Source organism: Eurypyga helias, unplaced genomic scaffold, assembly GCF_000690775.1.
Source record: "Eurypyga helias isolate BGI_N326 unplaced genomic scaffold, ASM69077v1 scaffold11921, whole genome shotgun sequence".
In the NCBI taxonomy this organism is placed as follows: Eukaryota; Metazoa; Chordata; class Aves; order Eurypygiformes; family Eurypygidae; genus Eurypyga; species Eurypyga helias.
Genome location: NW_010230252.1, coordinates 85,115 through 91,114, shown reverse-complemented (window position 1 = coordinate 91,114; position 6,000 = coordinate 85,115). Strand labels below are relative to the sequence as shown.

Genomic DNA, 6,000 nt, shown 5'->3' with positions numbered 1-6,000 from the left:
AAAATACTTTTTTCATTAGCTTGTGGGTGATGTGAGATCAGTGGCCGTATTTACACGCTGCAGGAGGGACTTCTGGTCTCTCGGTGAGCCGTGACTCCCACGGGTGGGAGCTGCCCCCCAGGCTGACACTGTCCTTCCCATGGGGTTCATCTCTCAGGGGAGGTGGGTGCAGCGGGGGCTGCTGTCCCACAGGTAGCTTTGGCTAATCCCAGCACAGGCTTTCAACACTGGGATGGAGATGCTGGGTTGGATTCTGTACTGAGGGCAATACAGAAAACAAGGCCTCTCCAGAGGTCCTGCTGGGACTGCCGGCATCCCTCTTGTCTGCTCCTCTGGGTGCAGGCATCATGCTCCAAGTTGGCCATTTGATGCGTTTTTAAAGACACGCAGCTTTTGGGGATCAGTCAGAACTGCTCTGAACTGTTTCAGGACTTAAAGGCCCAGGTTATATTAACTGCCACACCTGTCAACTTGATTCAATAACAGAGCAACTAAATAATAAAAAAGGAAGTTTAATTTCCCTTTGCCTGCTTTTCTGCTCTTGTTTCTCCTTCCTCCCCCTCCAGCTCCCTGTGCTCTCCTTAGCCCTTTGACCTTACTGCTGCCTTCTTTTCCTTCTTTCATTGTCAGCCTCCTGCCTTTCCAGAGCTGCTCTTACACCTGGAAAATTCTTCTTCTTGTCTACCAGGGGCCTTCCTTGTTCTCCTTTAAATCCTTCTTTAAAACCTTCAGCTTCAAGCAGAAGAATTACTTTCATCTTTCATTAATAATATCTTCAACATTTCTTGACTGCTCTGTTCTTTTCAGATTTATAGCCTTGTCTTGCAAACGTTTACAGAAAAGTAACTGTTCAGTTAAATTGAGACCATTCAGTTAGAAGTTTGGAGGACTGGATTGTTCCTTTGGAAGCTTTTTGAAATGGGAATATTTCTCACTCTGTGTACATTTTTATAATAAACCTTTGCGGTCTCAGAGGACCAGTGGAACATGCATGCAGATAACTTCTGCTTTTAACTTTTATTCCCTGACTCAAGGTGTGGAACATGTTCTCACAGATTTTTAAAGGCAGTGAGCAAACATACTGTTGACAATATGACTTTATACCCAGAATCATATGAAAGGACAAGTACAAGCTGTACCTTTGATCTTAGTGACCTTCATTGTTTTGTGTTTCAGTATTGATTTGTATTTCAGGAATCTCAAGCATCTGGACTGCCTGAGTACATAAAGATTGTGGAAGTTGGGCCAAGGGATGGATTACAGAATGAAAAGGTATTTATTCTCTTTTTTTTTTTTTGGGTGCATTTTGACATGGGTATCAGTGTTATTTTCATTGTGTAAAACACATATATCCTGCTAATAATTTTTATTGCATTTGGTACTATAAATATATTTATTTCTTTTTGTATTAATGAGGTGTTGTGTATTAGAATAAAAAGTATATTGTTATTTAGCCAGATGTTATGCTTTCTATATGTGGTTATCTAGACTTTCTGTTACTCAACTCCCATTTCTTTTTCTGGAATTTGTCTTGTCAGTCAGTAATATTCTGTCATGACATGATTGATAAACACCATGAAACACTGGCTGTCTTCATAATGTGTGTTTATGCTACAAGTGCTACTATAGTAGGAATAGTACAATGGGTTTTGTCTGCTGAACAAGCATGGAAAAAAAAGAAATTACTCTTTTGATCTTTGCCTGAAGGGTGGTAGGGAAGCACAAGAGAAGATTGAAAGAGACTGTAAAATAGGGTACATGTATCAAAACAATCATCTCTTTCCACAAACAGGAGGATAAGCTTGCATATATTGTTGTTACTGATATCAAAGGTGTTAATAGTATTTTAATAGTATTTACAGAATAGGAGAATTAGTCTGGCTCATTTGTGGATATTCCCCCCACATTTTCTCTGGACTATTCTATGTTACTATTTTCTTTGTTATTTCTTTGCTAGGTCAGTGTCTGGTTACTAACAATTAGTGAGGCCAGATCTAGAACCAACTACATGGAAGTGCTCCCTCATTCTTTTGTGGCTGACAAAATGTGGAGTAGGATCATGTATGCTGCCTAGTGCTTTCCTTGTGCAGTAACTTCCTATTGTCAGGAAACAGCGTAGTTATGGTATCCAGTATGAGTATAGTCCATTATTATAAAAAATAATTATTGATTATGTGCTGACAACATTTCACTTACTTAAAAAAATTTCTCACTGCATGAAATACTTTACTATAGTATGTCTCCATGTCCATAGGTGATAGTCCCAACTGATATAAAAATTGAGTTAATCAACCGGCTTTCCAAAACAGGCCTGCCTGCAATAGAAGTGACCAGTTTTGTTTCATCCAAATGGGTGCCTCAGGTATGTAAAATCATCACCATTCAGAACTATTTCAATTTAAATGCCATTCCGTGCAGTGGAGTTTTCCAGTAGTATAGCCTGTATATTAATTATAGAAGGAAATGGGTCAGAAATATATTGTTTATATGTAAAATCTTATGCTATTGTCAGACATCTTTTATGCAGTTTTCAAGTTTTATGCTTTTATTCACATCAACTCAAGTTTGGCTATTTATTAAAAAGTACTCAAAATTGAAGTAAAGCTAGCAAGCTGTGCAGAAAGCTGGTTAAATCTGTAACTCTGCTGAGTTAGGCAGCAGCAAGAGCAGGCTACTCCAGAAGGGAAGGGGAACTGGAAGCCAAGCTTGGTAACAAAGGGAGCAGAGATTGTGGTGTTGTTGACCAAAGGGCAGTCCAACCGTCCGTGACAGCAGAGCAGCCAAGAGTACACATACTCAGTGATGCAGCAAGTCCAGGCTTAAGCCAGAAAGTAAACTCTGGGATACAGTCAGGATCCAGGCAGTAAGGTACATGGCCAAACACAGGCTTGGCTGCCGCTATGCAACTGCACTGTTTCTCAGCCAGGGAGTAAGCATGAGAGTGTCTCAGCTTAAAAGTTGCTGCTACGTGAAAAGACTTCAGGACTACTTTTTATCAGAGCTGTTTCGAGGAGCCTCTGCTGAGCTACTTTCCAGCTTTTCTTGACAAACTCCAAGAGTGATTGAGGCTTCTCAAGTTGCTGACTTCTTATCAAGTAGGTGGTCTTGAGTGCAGGCAGCTAAACTCTAAGAAGGGAAGCACTTCAGTCCCTGATAAACAGAAATGCTGGGAGTACAATTTGCTATGGTTACTACATAGATTGTGAGGAATCTAAATATTGTCATCGCTCTACAAACGTAAATAATTTAGCAGGTGATTACCAATTTCTCCCTGGTAGCACAAGGGTAGAAATTTGTAGGAGTGTGTATGTGCCAGGGACAGCAGTGAATGGGGAGTGAGAGGACTGGGTCACAGGATGCTGAGTGGGGATTTGTGTGTACGAAGTATCAACCCTTTCAGTAAAGGGCAGCTAGGATATATCAATGTTAACGTTGTACTGTGGAATGAAGACAAAGAAAGTACTTCGAAAGAGCATTTTATTTTGCTCTTTATTTATGTAAATATTCAGTTGTACTAAAGAATTGGGTCCTACCTCTTTTCTGCTCTTCTGAGAACTAATAGTCAATCAGCAGAAATCCCAGCCTTTCTGAAGTCAGCAGCAAAACTACGGATTTAATTTGAGATTTAACACTGCAGTCTCAGGCTTAGTCCTGAAGTATACTATGTAGCTCCTGTTTGTGTAAACTTACTCGCTTATTCCCTACAAGTAAGGAAATAAGTCAATACTTGTCTATATCTTTTAAACCCATTTCAAGAAATTACACACTTATTTGCACAGAAGCATTTGAGTACCTACATGTTTAGTAAGGACCACACAAGTTATTCACAGGTTCACAGAGGGATTGGAGATGACCTCTAGAGATCATCTAGTCCAACCTCCCTGCCAGAGCAGGATCACCTAGAGTAGATCACACAGGAACAACTCCAGGTGGCTTTTGAAAGTCTCCAGGGACGGAGACTCCACCACCTCTCTGGGCAGCCTGTTCCAGGGCTCTGTCACCCTCACGGTGAAGAAGTGTTTCCTCATGTTCAGGTTGACCCTTCTGTTTTCCAGTTTATGGCCACTGCCCCTAGTCCCGTCACTGGACACCACTGAGAAGAGCCTGGCCCCATCTTCCTGACACCCACCCTTTAGATACTGATAAGCACTGATAAGATCCCCCCTCAGCCTCCTCTTCTCCAAGCTAAACAGACCCAGTTCTCTCAGCCTTTCCTCATATGGAAGGTTCTTCAGTCCCTTAACCATCTCAGTGGCCCTGCGCTGGACCCTCTCCAGCAGTTCCCTTTCCTTCTTGAACTGAGGAGCCCAGCACTGGACACAGTACTGCAGGGGAGGCCTCACCAGTGCAGAGCAGAGGGGGAGGATAACTCCCCTCGACCTGCTGGCCCCGCTGTTCTTAGTGCATCCCAGGATGCCATTGGCTGCCTTGGCCACGAGGGCACACTGTTGGCTCACGGTCATCCTGCTGTCCACTATGACTCCAAGGTCCTTTGCCCTAGAGCTGCCTTCCAAGAGATCAGCCCCCAACCTGTACTGATCCATGGGGTTGTTCCTCCCCAGATGCAGTACTTCACATGTGCCCATATTGAATTTCATTAGATTTCTCCCTGCCCACCTCTCCAGCCTGTCCAGGTCACGCTGGATGGCAGCACAGCCTTCTGGCGTGACAGCCACTCATTAGTAAGATTTAGCAAATGACTATGAGAATATTGGGCAGCAAACTTGCTGAGAGTACATTCTATCCCTTCGTCCAGGTCACTGATGAATATACGGAATAGGGCTGGACCCAGCACTGACCCCTGGGGCACGCCACTAGCCACAGGCCTCCAACTAGACTGCCCCATTGACTACAACTCTCTGAGCTCTTTCCTTTAGCCAGTTTCCAATCCACCTCACCGCCCAACGGTCCAGTCCTCACTTCCTAAACTTGGCTATGAGGATGCCGTGGCAGATTGTGTCAGAAGCTTTGCTGAAGTCAAGGTAGACCACATCCACTGCCTTCCCCTCATCTATCCATCTGGTGATGCCATCATAGAAAGCTATCCAAGGGGTCAAGCATGACTTCCCCTTGTTGAATCCATGCTGACTACTCATGATAAGCTTCCTTTCCTCAACATGCTTTGAGATGGCACTAAGAACAAGTTGTTCCATGTGAAATTAATTAATTTGAGAAAATATTTCAATTTTTAACATTGTTTGCTGCACATCTGTCAAAATGTATATAAAATTTGAGCATTTTAAACTGAGAATACATCCTGGGCCTGGACTGTATTTCAGGCTTTCCTCTGAGAAAAACATGGTATGGTCGTACTACTTCTTATTCATGAGGTAGCAGAGTAAACTGTACAGCACTCTGAGGGACTCCTGTGATTTATTTCAGTGTTCTTGGGATCACCAGGGAAGGGTCTAAAGGAAGGAAAATAGGAAAAGAGAACAGCGACAATGCAGAATTTCTCCAGTGTCAATGCAGGGGCAATGATACTGTGTCCGTTAAATGCGACTAGGCTGTTTATTCAAGTGCCAGCAAACTACAGCAACAGAGAATAATGTAGGTTTTTAAACGTTAGAAGGAGAAGTCTAAAGGAAAGGTGGATTTCTTTCTTTCTTGTTTAATTATTTCCTTTTCCTGTGAGCCATTAGGAATACCAAATTTAGCACAGGTTTGTCACTTTTTGAAAAAAAATTAACAATCCCTTCTTATCTTAAATTAATGTCTGAATACTTTATTTAATGGCTTAATTTGTGTTTAAAATGTTTTTTTATTTAAAAGATAAGATTGTATTGCTTTGATAGGGACTGCAGTCTTGACTTTGTCTTTTCTTTGCTCCTTTCTTTTTTACTTTTCATAGGTCATGGGAATAGAATCCACAGTTACGTTTAGATCACTCATTCACTTATTTCTTTCTTTAGTATTTTAAAGCCCTTTTATGGTTTCCCATCCACTGTTTATTTTGGCAGAGATTTTTTTACTGAAAAAAGCTAAAAGTAAAAGTTCCAC

General features: G+C 41.9%; 1 protein-coding gene across 1 annotated transcript in view; it reads left to right on the top strand.

Moving 5' to 3' along the window:
* Nucleotides 1-1,200: 1,200 nt before the first annotated feature.
* HMGCLL1 (3-hydroxymethyl-3-methylglutaryl-CoA lyase-like 1) overlaps nucleotides 1,201-6,000 on the top strand; it is a 55,398-nt gene continuing 50,598 nt past the window's right edge. The window contains exons 1-2 of the mRNA XM_010160675.1: nucleotides 1,201-1,272; nucleotides 2,255-2,362. The gene's annotated coding sequence lies outside the window, so the exon portion shown is untranslated. The remainder of the gene's footprint in view (nucleotides 1,273-2,254; nucleotides 2,363-6,000) is intronic.